Source organism: Lutra lutra, chromosome 2, assembly GCF_902655055.1.
Source record: "Lutra lutra chromosome 2, mLutLut1.2, whole genome shotgun sequence".
In the NCBI taxonomy this organism is placed as follows: domain Eukaryota; kingdom Metazoa; phylum Chordata; class Mammalia; order Carnivora; family Mustelidae; genus Lutra; species Lutra lutra.
The window spans coordinates 182,841,871-182,858,984 of NC_062279.1; the positions used below are offsets into that span (position 1 = coordinate 182,841,871).

Here is a 17,114-nt window from a genome sequence, read left to right on the forward strand (position 1 = left end):
TCTATATTGGGTAGTACAGTCACAGAATAGTCTGTATTTAATGAAATTTAAACTTTCACTTCCTCTTCTAGGACGAATCACAAAACCAATTACTCCTAGAGTACAAAGCAGTTTTAGGAATACTATAACTTCAAAGAGGACCGATTTGTACCAGGATGCCCAGGTCTCTCATTGTGCTTCTGTTTGGAATTTCTTGCTCAGACACAGCAAAAGCTAATACCATACTTTTTATAAAAATGTGTTTTCTCTTCTTGTAACCACATTGTCAGAGCACTGTGTCATTTCAAGACTTCCCAATGTCTGTCTAGAATTTTCAATGACTCCTTAACAGATACAAAACCTTCCTATTTCCAACTTCCACTTTTGATAAAATAAACATAGGTCTTTGGTTACCTTTGGGAAATGGTTGGTTTATACCTCTCTGGCCTTCATTATGGGTTATAGTCATTTTTAGCAGGTTTGGGTTTTATTGTTTTCCTTTTGGTTTGGGGTTTCTTTCTGCATGTCAATTGTCTTCTCCATCTTGTGTCCATATATATTCACTTAACATGGGACTCATTTTAACCCTCCTTTCACTTGATTAATTTGGAGAATATTTTATCTACAAATAGAGTCATTTCTATTACTACTGTGATAATACTACTTTTGACATGGTTAAGGTCAAACAGGTTGTAACTGAGGTCCTAGTGTACATGTAATGAATGCTATAGTTTCTTATTTTAAGAAAAAAGTCACATAAACAAGAGTGACCTGCAGAGGTCAGTTGGTATTGGGCAACACTGAAGAAACTGTAAAGAGTCAAACAGCACAAGGTTTGAGGAGCAAGGCTTTAAACCTGCATCAAGAAAAATGGTCTAGAAGCTTCCATGTGCAATAAATAAAGAGAACAGTGGCCCGGCTCTGGTGCTTGGGAGGATCTCAGGTCAAATGAAGTCTTCTAAGGACAGCTTTGTTTCACTTCAGTCCAAAAGTAAAAGAGAAAGTTGAATGGGTGTTCAGATAGCACGTTAACCTCATTTCCCTTCTGAACAGGATTACTAGAATTATAAAGAACACAAATCTACAAATTTAATATATCTTAATTGTAGGAAGACACCTGAAGTATAGGTCTACGATATACAATGATACAGAAAATAATCTCAGGCAAACAGAGGAAAAATTAAGAGTAAATGAATCTCAGGGATGTTCACTATAATATTCTTAACGCTTGTCTATATACTTTATAACTTCAAAAGGAGAACAAGGCAGTTATGATGTCTGGCACAAAGTAGAAAGAAAAAAAAAGAAAAACTTAATTATTACATAATTGATGAGAAGGCTGCTTCATAAAGAAATGGAAATCCCTGTTTACTGTGTTTTTAAGGAAAAAGCTGTTAGAAAATGCCATAGAAATGGTTATCCCACTGGGTAAAATGATTAACTTCAAGGATTCCAACTCAAAACTCTGAATTTGACTTCTGGATGTATTTGATACTTACACGGTTGACCTTGAACAACATGAGTGAAGAGTGCTGACTTATGCACAGTCAAAAATCTGCTTAGACTTTGACTCCCCAAAAACTAAACTGCTAAGAGTAACCATTGACAGGAAGCTTTATCGCTTAACACATATTTTGTAGGTTGTATGTGCTATATACTATATTCTTACAATAAGGAGAAAAATGTTCAGAAAATCGTAAGAAAAAAGACATACTGCATTTATTCACAAAAATCCATGTCTACATAGACTGGCACACTTGCAAACCCGTGATGTTCAAGGGTCAACTGTGCTTGAACACTAAAATATGTAGGGACTAGAAATTCATTATATTTCAACTAAAGAAAGAAACCAGATTGCAAGATATGTAATCTATGAGGGCAAATTCCTGCCCTTCTATTAAAATTATTCTGGGAATCTCACAAGGCCTGTTAAAATGATGCAGAAGACCAAAATGATTCAAATGTTCTGACAGCCTTTTAGAATAAGGATGTGATCGTTTTCAAATAAATTTAGAATAATCACAGCTCCTATTCACAGTAGCAAAATAATTTGGAAAAATATAAAATCCAGTAATTTTTTTAATCTACCAAAAATTTTATAAAGTATGGGAAATCTATTCACATAAAATCAAGTGCAGGCAGCAAGTAATTATTCAAATATCTTTTATGTCTGACTGGTAAAAATCATTAACATAAAAAAAGTACCATCATCCTTTTAATTAACAAAGAAAACTGATGATTCACAAAATCTCAGCTTCCATCACAGTTCAATTTTTAGAAATTCACTTTTTCTCTAATTTTAGAAATGCTATCATTTTTACGATTTTTAAAGTGGGCTTGCACCTTTACCCTTCTGTCATTCTTTTTAACCTTCTCCCAAATTTCAATTTTAAGGAGTACAGAAACTTACTACACTAAGGTAATCACAGATTATGCTATATTACCCGCTAAAAATGCTGTATAATGGTACTGAGCTAAAATAGGGTTTCACTGCAAAAAAAAAAAAAAATCTAAATTTCTTGCTGATAAAGCAACGTTCTCTGTAGGTAAATTTATCAACATTTTGTTGATTTTACATTTTTACCCAGAATAGCAGTTGTTATCATACTACTTGATCTAACGAAAACAAGTGGCAAAATTTTCCATTCAAAAATTTAAGGGGAAGTTTTGTACAAAGGTTTCATTCATTGAATCAAACGAAAACAGCACCAGAGTACTAGCACTACATTTTCTAATATACTGATGAATATGTATGGTTTAGAATAATTTTCCTATTATATTTCCATATTGGCATGGAAAAAAAAGAGGAATTCAATCCCAAAAGTATCATACCAATGTTCTGCCTACTCATGTAGATTTAAACACCAAGAGAAAAATTTTTCATATTTTTAAAAAAGATTTTATCTATTTATTTGACAGAGAAAGAGTTCAAGCACAGGGAGCAGCAGGCGGAGGGAGAGAGAAGCAGGTTCCCCGCAGAGCAGGGAGAGGGAGAGCTGACACAGGGCTCCATCCCAGGACCCTGGAATCATGACCTGACCCAAAGACTCAACCAACTGAGCCACCTAGGCATACCCGAGAAAAATTTTAAATAAATGTAGAAGCAGACCATTAAGACATCAACCTCACTAAATCTGGAATGTATTCCGTCCAATCTCTAACTTCTATAAATCTATCACTATCCATGCCATATATAAATGTACAGAAATCATACATTCAACAAAAACTTATTAAGCAGACCTACATGCCAGGAACCAGGGACAGAGAAGTGAATAAAACAGACAAAAATCCCTGACCTCATGAGGCACACCCTCCAACAGAAGCTTGAGTTTTTGGGAGTCTTTCATTTAAGAATCTGAAAAAAACTGCTGAAGGTCTCTCCTTCCAAAATGCACATATATACCTAATTTTGCAGTGTATGAACCTTTCTAATCCAATCATTAATCATGGGTTAAGAACCCCTGATAAAAATCCTCCTTGTGTTTATTTTCTAGCTCTGCCGTTTATAGCAGTTTCATAGTTTTACTGTTCATAGTTTAAAAAAAAACACTTTTCTCCATTAAAATACTTATAGCCTTCAAATTTCAATGTAATGTTTTCTATTTATTCAAATCATACCTCTTACAAATTTCTAGGCTGTCAGATTACCTTTTATCAACATTGGTCTTTCTAGAAACTCGATCCTAATGTCTTTGGTAGCTTCACAGGGAAATTTTCTGATTTCATTAATTATTCTCTGGACCCCCTTGAGTTAAAATCCCCTTCCCACTACCCAAATCTCCTGTTAGTCTTTGAAGCAAGGTCGCCTACAGAATCTCTGGAAGAAATATGCTCAAGAGGGGCGCCTGGGTGGCTCAGTGGGTTAAGCCGCTGCCTTCGGCTCAGGTCATGATCTCAGGATCCTGGGATCGAGTCCCGCATCGGGCTCTCTGCTCACCGGGGAGCCTGCTTCCCTCTCTCTCTCTCTCTCTCTGCCTGCCTCTCTGCCTACTTGTGATCTCTGTCTGTCAAATAAATAAAATAAAAGTCTTAAAAAAAAAAAAAAAAAAAAAAAAAAAGAAATATGCTCAAGAGAAACCACAATAAAACCTTAAATCATTTAACAGAAACTATCAACTAATTAACCAAAAATTTTCTGTTTTTGCTTGTCACAAGAAGAGTGCCTCCTTAGAAAATAACAAAAAGTGGAGAAAGGTCTTTTTTATTTAAAAATGCAACATCTAAAGTACTTTCTGGGGTCACTACAGTCTCTAATCAAGGTGCTGTATGTTTTATATGTATAATTTTTAAAATTATACAATGGAAGTCACACCCTGAGGTCCTATCAGGTAAAACATCAAAGAAACTGCATACAAATAATGATATGAATATTTTGTACATTTTCCAATAAAAAGGTTGCTGGGCTAATTCAAGTTTTAAGTTTTTCAGAAAAATGAAAAAGCAAATGGTCGCAAGGTCATAAAAGTAAATGACCACCATATAAACTCCCAAAGTTTGTCTCTTCTCCTTTCCTGTTTACGGTCTCCAGCAGGCTTAGCGAAGCCTGACTTTTCATAAGAGCAACTATGAAAGCACAAATTCCCGTTGATGTTTAGATGATCTATTTCTCCCAAAGTTATAGCCCCCAAACAACTTAAGTCTAAGGAGGAATGTTCATTTGTCATCCGCAATCTCACGATTTGTTTCAAAAGCTTTTCAAATGTTTTATATTCTTTGATCCAATAATTCTACTTATATAAAGACCTTTTTTCTAGGAAGATAATCAGAAGTACACATACAGATTTATTCGCAAAGATGTTCACTGTACCATTATTCCTATGAGCAGAAAGCTATAGAAGAGGCACAGAACAAACACAAACCATGGTATATTCAGGAAATAAAGTGTTATCTGTCAATTTAAGAAGACTTTTTACTACTATACCACAATAGTCACCATATATCTTAAGGTAAAAAGAGAGTAACCGAACAGTATTTAGAGTATCTTTCCAAATGTTTGGTAGTTAAAACTACATTTAGAAGCAAAGAATATGGGAGCCTGGTTGGCTCAGTAGGAAGGCTGTGAGACTCTTAATCGCAGGGTCATGAGTTAAAAAGCCCCATGGTGGGTGTAGGGATTACTACAAAAAATAAACTGGGAAAAAAAAAAAAGCAAACAATATAAACATAGAAAGATAGAATCAAATTGTCAAGGCACTGAATCTCTGTGTTCCCATTGCCTCACCTACAAAATAAGGATAATAAAACCTCTCACAGCTATTGTGAGAATTAAGTATAAAAGATGAAAAATGTTTAGTGACTGACACACAGTAAGTACTGAATAAATGTTTATTATTTATTAATTTAGATCACATATTCTGACAGCCTGATGTGTAACAACTTCAAAAAAATGTAATGAAGAAATAAAAATCGGTCATAATTCTAACACCTAGAGAGAGCCGCTTACTAACTCATGTTAATATCTGGGTTCATTTCTTTCAGGTCTTCCAATATGGACTAGATGTTTTATAAAACTGGTGTCACACTGTATCATTTCTAGCAATTACAAAATATTTTATAAATATATTATGTGCATTTAATCATTTCATTATTATTGAGTGAGGTTCAACTCTTCACTGTTATAAATAATATTGCAGTAAATATCTTAATTGGCAGTCTTTGTATACATCTTTTTTTTTTTTTAAGATTTTTATTTATTTATTTGACAGACAAAGATCACAAGTAGGCAGAGAGGCAGACACAGAGAGAGGAGGAAGCAGGCTCCCTGCTGAGCAGAGAGCCCAATGCAGGGCTCGATGCCCGGACCCTGGGATCATGACCTGAGCTGAAGGAAGAGGCTTTAAACCCACTGAGCCACCCAGGTGCCCCTGTATACATCTTTTAAATTCCCTCAAGAAAGAATCTAGAACCAAAATTTCTATCTCAAGCCGTGTGAAAGGCACTTGGCTTCTTTCCTCTGTTGACCTGTATGGAATGCAGACACACACTAGGTGTTCAAAAATGCTGACTTCTCCTTTTTCTCCAGGGGCACTTAGAAGATATTCATTTGCTTTCTCACTGTAACTTTTCTATTGTTTTTTGGCACAAATGCTTATCAAGTATTTCACTTTCTTTCATTTAGCCCATTTAAAGGATCTCACATTTCCTTTGTATCACTCTAATATCCCCAACACAATCTGAGTACTCAGAACTTCAGTACCTTCCCCAAAAGGTGAAGATTCTAGCTTTATAGGTCTAGAAATGAAGTCCTGGTCTCTTGGCAACACATCCTGAAATATTTATGGATGATGTTTCATGGCCAGGAGACTGCATCAAGGTACCTGGGAACTGGAGAAAGGGAGTGGGTAAAGGTAACAAAAAGTTGATAAATGTTGAAGCTGGGGATGGTCACATGTAAAAAAAAAAATTACATTTTTTAATTACCTTTGGTGGGAGACATTGTTTTTAAATCTTCAAAAGATATAATTATTAAAATCTATAAAACAATGGTAAGTTTTAGCTTGTACCATAACTCTTACAGAGTAATTCAATGATCATTAAAAAAAAAGCAAGACCAAACATATTTAAGCCAAATTCGAAAGCGAAGTAAACAACCACAGTATTTAGAATCTCTCAATTATACTTGCCAGTAATTCCCACAGATAAAAACATACTACAATGCCTTTTTCCAAACCATGGCTTCAGCATACCATGCTGATTCTCCAAAACAATATTAGTATTTATATTGTGCATTACAAGAATACAATTATGCCTCTGTATGTGCCCACATGAATATCTGATAAGCAGTTTTATGATGTACTAGTATTAAATAATCCAAATTCTCTTGGTGCTTAACTCACATCTTGGTACCAAGTTTGGCACATTGTAAACAACACTTACAGATTAACAGTTAGATCCACCGACATGTTTTTTGTACCCAGAGGCAGTGTGATGAAAAAAACAAAACAAAAACAAAAAACAAACAAAAACCTCACTGCATGACTTTTATTCAGATGAACTGTGGTAAAATATCACCTGTGTATATTTCTACCTGGTATATTTCTACCTGTGTGGACAAGTGTACCCTGATGTCAGGTCATGATAGCAAGAGAGCATTGCAAAAAGAAGAAGTCATATATCTAGGGGAAGTATCAATGGCTGCTCCCCAGGTTTAAAACAAAGGTGAAATGGACAGATTAGAGAGATGTTTCCGAACTCTCCTCTGCCGTAAAAAAAAATAAAAAAAAAAAAAAACACTGTATATAAATGTACTTATAATACATTTTATATAACCCAGAATATATATATGTGTGTGTGTGTGTGTGTGTGTTAGGTATACATACACACACCCACATGATACGCTTGAAATAATAATCCGCGATACATTTTGATAAATCTCCAATCTATTTTTAAAAAGTGTTACATTCTAGTCACTACCCACTAAAACAAGTTCATGAGTTCATAGTTTTAAATCCCTAGACTTAAAAAAAAAATGGCCCACAATTCCTATTGCTTACTAACAAAGGAGATGGAAGAGATACTTGAAAAGCTACACATTTCATACCAGCCAATCATCTGAAAGCTTGAACTCTCTCCCCTGCACAGAAAATGATATTATTACATGTGTGGGAGGATGGAGAGGTGGGGGACAGAAAACAATGAAGCGGGTTGGAATCAGAAGACTGCTGCTTACCCATACACACACACACACACACACACACACACACACACACCCATCCAAGAGAAGATAATCTCTTACATTTATTCCTGTTCTAAAATTCTGTGGTTAAGAATTGGCTCTGACAGTATGATTCCCTAAAGGGTAAGAAATTCATCGTTGCATCTCCCACAGTGCCTAGCAAAATGGCTTTCATAAAAATAATAAAGCACTGCAACCACTCTGGAAAACAGCATGGAGGTTCCTCAAAATGTTGAAAATAGAACTACCCTATGACCCAGCAATTGCACTGCTGGGTATTTACCCTAAAGATACAAACGTAGTGATCCGAAGGGGCACGTGCACCCGAATGTTTATAGCAGCAATGTCTACAATAGCCAAACTATGGAAAGAACCTAGATGTCCATCAACAGACGAATGGATAAAGAAGATGTGATATATATACACAATGGAATACTATGCAGCCATCAAAAGAAATGAAATCTTGCCATTTGCGATGATGTGGATGGAACTAGAAGGTATCATGCTTAGCGAAATAAGTCAATCGGAGAAAGACAACTATCATATGATCTCCCTGATATGAGGGAGAGGAGATGCAACATGGGGGGTTAAGGGGGTAGGAGAAGAGTAAATGAAACAAGATGGAATTGGGAGGGAGACAAACCATAAGTGACTCTTAATCTCACAAAACAACTGAGGGTTGATGGGGGGAGGGGGGGTGGGATTATGGACATTGGGGAGGATATGTGCTATGGTGAGTGCTGTGAAGTGTGTAAACCTGGCGATTCACAGACCTGTACCCCTGGGGATAAAAATATATTATATGTTTATAAAAAATAAAATTAAAAAAAAGAAAAAAAATAGAGCACTAAATAAAAATTAAATTTGACTATTAATATGCAAACTAAGCATATTTTATTTATACAACTAAGCATATTTTTATATATTAGTTATTATAATATTATATATTTACATATAAATATAAAGGTTTCGTCAAACCTATGTTGTCTACACACTATTAAATGTAAAAAAAAATCAATGCTATTGTGTATTATTTGAAAACTCACAAGCATAAAAATGTAAAATATATTATGTGTATGTCTACATATGTATCTGTATATATAATATCTGTGTGACAAAGCAAATACCATTTTTATCACATTGTCCATAAAGGGATAAAACAATTCACTGTAAAATTATTCTAAAACTCAGAATCAAATTATACACTAACTTTTAGTTTCAATCATATTTTTCCCCCTACCCGCTTAATGATATTATTAATTAGTAAAGAAATCAGCAAAACTAGGCCCTGTACAAACAAAAAATAACAGCAAACAACTGGGCAATATAAAACTTTCATAATTCAACCATGATTTATAGTACGCCAAGGTTCACCAGTTCTTGGTTCAAATGATCTCCTCTGGTTTTGTCTTAGGAGGAGCACTTTTCTCCAAAAAGAAAAAAAAAAACTCAATGACATCAAAGTTTTTGCCTATATAAATTAACTTTCAGTAAATTATTATAGTTTAATTGAAGCAGGGCAGTGGTGGGGAGGAAAAAAGAGCCTACATAAAGGACTTTCAATTTTAAATCCCAATAAAACTTTCTATAGGGGTTCCTGGGTAGTCCAGGTGGTTAGGCTGCCAACTCTTGATTTTGGCTCAGGTCATGATCTTAGGGTTCTGGGATCAAACTCCTCATGGCTCCATGCTCAGTGCGGAGTCTGCTTGGGATTCTCTCTCTCCCTCTCCCTTTACCCTTCCCCCTGCTCTCTTGAGCTCTCTCTCTCTAAAATAAATAATCTTTTTTTTTTTAAGATTTTATTTATTTATTTGACAGAGAGAGATCACAAGCAGGCAGAGAGGCAGACAGAGAGAGAGGAGGAAGAAGGCTCCCTGCCGAGCAGAGAGCCCGATGCGGGGCTCGATCCCAGGACCCTGAGATCATGACCTGAGCCGAAGGCAGCGGCTTAACCCACTGAGCCACCCAGGTGCCCTAAAATAAATAATCTTAAAAAAAAAAAAAAAAAACTTTTATAAATAAGGACAATAAAGCCAATCCCTATACCTTTTGTAAGATATAAAATGCCAAGTGATGCAACAAAAGACCCCTTTCTCATGATAACCTGAAAATTATAAACCAACTTTCACCTCTTTCCATAAGGTCTACCTAAAATTCCTATTACTTTGAGGTTTTGAATTACTTGGAAAAAAATTTGAAAATTTAACATAATTAACATTTCTGATTTTTAAATGAGGAAAATGTTTACAAATGTTTTCATTACTAAAAGGATAATGTATTTTTTTTTTTTAAGATTTATTTATGTTGGGGGGAGAGAGAGCACGAGCCGGAGGGGCAGAGGGAGAGAGAATGTGCTAAGCGCAGAGACTGACCTCGTGACCCTGAGATCATGACCTGAGCCGAAACCAAGAGTTAGACACAACCAACTGTATCACCCAGGCACCCCTAAAAGAATAATGTATTTTATTTTATTTATTTATTTATTTATTTTAATTTATTTGACAGACAGTGATCACAAGTAGGCAGAGAGGCAGGCAGAGAAAGAGCGGGGGAAGCAGGCTCCCTGCTAAGCAGAGAGTCTGATGCAGGGCTCGATCCCATGACCCTGGGGGATCATGACCTGAACCGAAGGCAGAGGCTTTAACCCACTGAGCCACCCAGGCACCCCAAGAATAATGTATTTTAATGAGAAACTCCAAACTCCAGTTCTGGTTAACATTTCTCACTTTTTCACAGATTCCTAAATTTTAACTACTAAAAACCAAAATTAAACATACCTTGAAAAAGCTTCATGGAGAAGGACTTGAAATGTTCCTTGAAAGAAATAAAGGAAATAGAGAATTTGCACTGGCATAAGAGAAAGAAATAAGAATGGGTATGATGGGGGTGGTAGAGGATACAGGATGGGATTAGTTTCTCTTGAGGTCTTTCATTAAAGATTTGTTAGAGATAACATCCAACGATATTACTGGACCAGTTAATGAGGAGTCTCCACAAGCCCCAGGGAGACACGCACTTAACAGTGACTCATGGTCAAGCCTGAGTTCCCAGGATGTGCACTAAGTGGTACCTACAGAGACACAACCACCACCACCCAGAAACTTACAGACCAGCCAGAAGAGAGACACGTGTGATGACAGTTTCAGGCGCTTTGGCAAAAGTTACCCAAATACGTGCAAGCAACAATCAGGTGCAAACAAGGGAGACAATCATCAGTGCAAGTGGAAGAGGGGACAGGAAAGACTGCTCCAAGTAAGCGGGGCTCACCATCTCTGCACTCAGAAGACTCACTGCATCGACAATCTGGGACTCTAAGAACAGCTTTTGGCTCTCTTTGAGGAGATAGCTAGCTGTTGATTAAAAAAAAAAAAAAAAAAAAAGCTGGGATGCCTGGGTGGTTCAATCAGTTAAGGCATCTGCCTTTAGCTCAGGTCACGATCCCAGGGTCCTCGATCAAGTCCCACATAGGGCTCCTTGCTCAGCAGGAAGCCTGCTTCTCCCTCTGCCTGCTGCTCCACGCTGCTTATGCTTGCCTGCTCTCTGTCTCTCTCTCTCTCTCTCTATGACAAATAAAATCTTTAAAATTTTTTTTAAAAATAAATAAGATAAATAAAAAATAAAATTAAAAAAAAAAAAAACAAAAACAAAAAAGCCAATCATTTAAGTAACCTATTAAAGCTCAAAAAAAACATCATTGTAGGCCTGTGAGCCACAGCTTCCCCATGTGACAAGCTCCGAAGTTGGGTGCTATCCCATACCATCCTTGTTACACAACGGTGCCTGGCTTTATCCCAGAAATGGTGATCTTGGGGACGCCTCCTCCCCATGTTTTGAAAGGAAGTATTGTGTAGGGTGAGGTTTACACTGATTGACAGGTCCTCTCGCTCTAGAAATTTATAGAAGATGAGAAGCAATTTCTTCAGATCAAAATCCTCTGTATGGAAAATAACACGTTTCAAAGTCAGTAACAAAACAACATTCCAAATGAGTTTAGTCACTATGGATGACCATATAGAACATGCCACAAAGCTTCAGCCTTCACATTCCAGCACATGCAGTAACTCTAAAAGGACTGCACACAAAAGTCCAAAAACCCCACCCTACTCCACCAATAGGCTTTATTCTTCACAGCAGTTAAGTCAGTTTAAACAAGTGACAAATACAAGAGGGTAGAATTCAGAACTGGTTCACTGCACCCAAAGAAATGGTGCCCTAAAAATCCGAATTAATTAAGTAGCCAGTAAGAATGACAAAAACAACCACTAATTACTGAGGCCCACTCTGTATAAGGAACAAACCCCTAACTTCTATAAATGTTCAACTTCGCAGCTACGGAAACTGACAAAGCTCCTAAATGAACTAAGAATACCGTTCATCTGGATTCTTTTATCTTTTAAAAGAATAAGCTGTTGGGGCACCTGGGTGGCTCAGTGGGTTAAAGCCTCTGTCTTCAGCTCAGGTCATGATCTCAGGGTCCTGGGATCAAGCCCCGCATCGGGCTCTCTGCTCGGCAGGGAGCCTGCTTCCCCTTCTCTCTCTGCCTGCCTCTCTGCCTACTTGTGGATCTCTGTCAAATAAATAAAATCTTTAAAAAAAAAAAATAAGCTGTTATATATAGAGTTCTATGCAATAAAGTTCTTAATCTAAAATGTAATTATGATTTCAATGTTTTTATATTGATTCTGAACCTCAGAATTAAAGATTTAAGCATAATTATACTGTGTGTTAATTATTTAATAAAGAAAGAACAAACTGGCTGTATTGAAAGTAAAAAAAAAAATGGGGGGGGAGCCTGCTGTGGTAGGAGGGGCCATTAGGAAGAGAAATCTGGTGTTCCTTGAGATGGCCTGATAGAAAGGAGTCATGCTTCCAGCCAACCCATGCCCCCAGAGCTGCCCTCTGGCTACTTTGTCCTTCAAGTGCAGGAACCATTTGAAATATCAGGAATGGTAGCCAATGTGACTATCCAATATGTAAGACAAGCCACATGGGGCTACTCACAGTTTAGAGAGAAGAACTGGGACCAACCTGTCCCGAAAGTCAGGTCCCTGGGCACCCTTCAAGACCCTGCCCAACATGTCCAACCTGCGTCCCCACTCAGGGTGACATCGCCTCGATAGCTGCAGATCAAGAGGAGACATGTGCCCGGGTCAGGGGTGACACACAGCCCCTAAGGCGTACCTGGCAGCTGAACCCTCAGATGGTCATGCAGCACAATACCTCAGTGCTCAGACTGCAGGGGTCGGAGGAGAGGTTCCTGACCTTGAAGAAACCAGCCTTGCCAGTGCCCTAAGCCACACCACAGAAGCACAAGATGAGCTAAGCCACCTGCACAGCCAGATTGCTAAGATACTGGCAGCTGATTCAGCTTTGGGTTCATTAACAACAGATGTCTTATCTCCAGGAAGTTTAAATGTCTCTTCTCCCTTACCTTGTTTTAGGATCCCCCACCCACTGTACAACTTCCCTTGACATCCCCAAGGAGACCAAGGTAGAGGTCCCTGAGCTTCCACCAGTCCCACTGCTTTGTTCTGCCAGCCCCAAATGTTGCAAACCGCAACACAGATCCCCCCCCATGGCTCATCTGAAGAGGATAACTGTGTCTCTCGGTCCAAGGCCAACAGCTTTGCAGATATGATGGGGATCCTGAAGGACTTTCGCCAGATGGAACAGAGCCAAGATCTGGCTCTAGTAAAAACCTCAGAAAAAAAAGACCCCTTAATGACAACAGAGATAAGTAATCTACCTGATAAAGAGTTCCCAGTAATGGACATAAAATGCTCACCAAACTGGGGAGAAGAATGGATGAACATAGAACACCAACAAAGAGATGGAAAACTTCTGGAAGTACTAAACAGAAGTCCCAGAGCTGATGAACACAATAACTCAACGGAAAAAGACAAGAGAGGGGTTCACCAGCAGACTAGATGAAGCAGAAGAAAGGATAAGTGAACTCAAGGAAAAGGCAGGAGAACTCCCCCAATCAGAACAGCAAGTAGGGAAAAAAGAAAAGTGAAGATAGCTTAAGGGACTTATGGGACAACATCAAATTGACTAACATTCTCATTACAGGGCTCCCAGAAGAAAAGAAAAAAAGGGACAGAAATCTCATTTGAAAAAAAGAACAGCTGAAAACATCCCTAACCTGGAGGTGCAAACAGACATCCAGATCCAGGAGGCCCAGTGTTCCAAATCGGAAAAACCCAAAGAGACCCTAAAAGCTGCAAGAGAAAAAGAACTTATTTTGTAAAAGGGAACCCCTATAAGACTATCAACACATTTTCCAGCAGACAGTTTGTAGCCCAAAAAGGAGTGACATAATAAATTCAAAATGCTGAAAAGAAGAAAACTTCCAATCAAGCAAAGCTGTCATTCAGAATTGGAGAGAGATTTCCAGAGGAGCAAAACACAAAGGAGTTTATCACCACTAAATCAGCCTTACAAGAAACATTCAAATGACCTCTTTAAGCTGAAAAGAAAGAGCACTGATCAGTAAAGGAACACCTATCAAAGAGTAAATCTCACTGGAAAGATAATAAAAATAATGTATTCATCACCTATTACTAACCTTAAAAAGACAAAAGTAGTTATTATGAGTACGATAATTAGCTAAGAGTTATGCAAGATAAAAAGATGTAAGTTCTCTGAGCACATGACCACCCACTGCCATGGGCTGCTTTCCACTGCTTCCGTGCCTGGTCCAGAGCCAGGGCCTTAGGCTTGGCCTCCCATGGGGCACACAGTGGCAGGTTTCCAGATGCCAAGGGAAGGAGCTCTTTGACAAGGCCAACAGACACCATTTCTTACACAGCTTGGCCCTGCTGGGGGTGCCCCATTTATGGCTAGCCTCTGGAACCACCTTATTCCGCACCAGCTTTTACTACCAGACTCTGAAGGAGACCCCTGTGCCCAGACTCTGGCCCCTGTGGGAGGGAGCCTGCTAATGCTGGGCTGGCTCACCTTGGCTCTTTGAGCTTCCCTGCATTTAATCTCTGGGTACTTTTTTGAGAGTTGGAGAAGGGAGAGGATTAAAAGAGAAAGGGGGGGGGGTGTAAAATGTGACATCAAAAACATGCGGGGGAGGAGTAAAAATGTGGAGCAAATGCAGATCAAACTTAAGTTGGCAACTATTTTATCAACTTAAAACAGGCTGTTATAGATATAAGCAGATATAAGTTGTTAAAGTAAAGGCTAACCTTAACTACAAAACAAAACCTACAGTAAATATACACCCTAAAGAATGTCATCACACCACAGAGAGAGCAAGAAAAGAGAGGAACTACAAAAACAGCCAAAAAACAATGAACAAAACGGCAATAAGTACATATCTATCAATAACTATACTTTAAATATAAATGGACTAAATACTACAATCAAAAGACAGAGTGGCTAAATGGATTAAAAACAAAACCTATAGGGCACCTGGGTGGCTCAGTGGGTTAAGCCTCTGCCTTTGGCTCAAGTCATGATCCTGGGGTCCTGGGATCGAGCCCCAAGTTGGGCTCTCTGCTCAGCAGGGAGCCTGCTTCCTCCTCTCTCTCTGCCTGACTCTCTGCCTACTTGTGATCTCTCTCTGTGTCAAATATATAAATAAAATCTTTTAAAAAAAATAAAAATAAGAAAATAAAAAAACCTAAATGCTGCCCAATAGAGACTCCCTTAGTTGTAAGAACATATACAGACTGAAAGTGAAGGGATAGAAAAAGATATTCTGGGAGCACCAGGGTGGGCCCAGTTGGTTAAGCATCCAACTATTATTGATTTTGGTTCAGGTCATGATCTCAGAGTCCTGGGACCAAGCCCTGCATGGGGTTCCAAGCTGGGCATGGAGCCTGCTTAAGATTCTTTCTCTCTCCCTCCCTCTCTGCACCGCTCCCGCTCTATCCCCACCCCACCCCACCCCCTATTGCAAGCACACACTCTCTAAAAAAAGAAAGATACTCCATATAAATGGAAACTAAAAGAAAGCTGGTATACTTATGCTTATTTCAGAAAAAAAAAAAACAGACTTCAAAACAAAGATTGTAAGAAGAGGAGACGAGACAAAGGGCCTTATATAATGATAAAGGGGTCAAACCAACAAGAGAATGTTAACACTTGCAAATACTTATGAACTTAATATAGGAGCATCTGAATACATAAAGCCAACGTTAACAGATATAAATGGAGAAATAGCTGTACTAGAACAGCTTGAATACCCCACTTACATCAATGGATAGATTATCCAGACAGATGATAAGAAAACATCAACCTTAAATGACATGTTAGACAAGACAGACCTAACAGATATATATACAGAATGTCCCATCCAAAAGCAACAGTACATTCTCGAGTGCACAGGGAACATCCTCTAGACCAGCTCACGTGGTAAGCCACAAAACAAGTATGACCAAAGTTAAGAGGACTGAAATCATATCAAACATCTTTTCTAACCACAGTGATATGAAGCTACAAATCGATTTTTTTTTTAAGTCTAAAAAAGAGGGAGAAAGGAGAAATTATATTATGGCCAACAAATCACAGAGCTTTGTTGCTTAAGACTAAATTCAATCTTCTGTTAATGTCTTATTATTAATTTAAAAGTCCTAGAACAACTTTACAAAGGAAAGTGAAATTCCTCTGTTGTAGCCAGAGTTCTTAAAATTATCTTTCACCTAAAATGTTTCTCAAAGATGGATGCTCTGTTTAAACACCGGTGATAATTCAATCAGCTGCAAAACTCAGCAGTCTCTACATTTACAGGGAAAACTGACGAACTATACAAGTATCAATTGCCACATCTGTGATTTAAAATGAAACTTTTCTGCACTACACTTAAATCATCCTTTTTCTCCTAGTGCCGGATAGGCCCATTTTCCTTTATTCCTCCTTTATGCTGGGATAATAGTTGGTCCCTGGCTCAGTTTAGTGGACAGTTCAGGGTCATCAGAATAATACCCTTGGAATGCTGTCTCTGCACCAACTTCCCAATTTAGATATTATACTCTTCTTCTTAAGAATCTTGATATACACTGAAATCATACTAAGGGTAGATGTAAATACTAACTAGATGATTTGTTAGAATAAAGCAAAAAAGGGAAGAAAAAAAGTTCAAGCTTTCCAGAAACGTAAAGCCAGGTAGAGTGTAATAAATAAGAACAGACATAATTCTACTACCTTCGCTGAGCCTGATGGTTTATCAAGCTAGGCAGTGAAGGACACAAAGAATGAATAAGACAAATCTATGACCTTATGGAATCTGAGATCCATCCAGCTCTAGGACCATCCCTCCTCAACTGTCCTATAAGGAGAGTGTTTAGAAAGTTCCAATATGGTACAAATGGAACTCATTACAAAATAACAAATGCTTATATTTTAAAAGATTGGGCTTGTGGATTAAGGCTGTGATTGTACTGGAAACCGGAATTCTCACGAAGGATTGGAGAGAGGAAATAGTGGAGAGTGCAAAGCAAGGAAGTGA

The 17,114-nt window shown here is 38.0% G+C and overlaps 1 protein-coding gene and 1 pseudogene across 6 annotated transcripts in view; one reads left to right on the plus strand and one right to left on the minus strand.

Annotated features, from left to right (window-relative positions):
- The window catches only part of FRYL (FRY like transcription coactivator), a 263,771-nt gene that overhangs the window by 198,185 nt on the left and 48,472 nt on the right, over positions 1-17,114 (minus strand). The gene's annotated exons all lie outside the window — the stretch shown is intronic.
- Positions 11,654-13,585, plus strand: LOC125094172 (mitochondrial fission regulator 1-like; annotated as a pseudogene).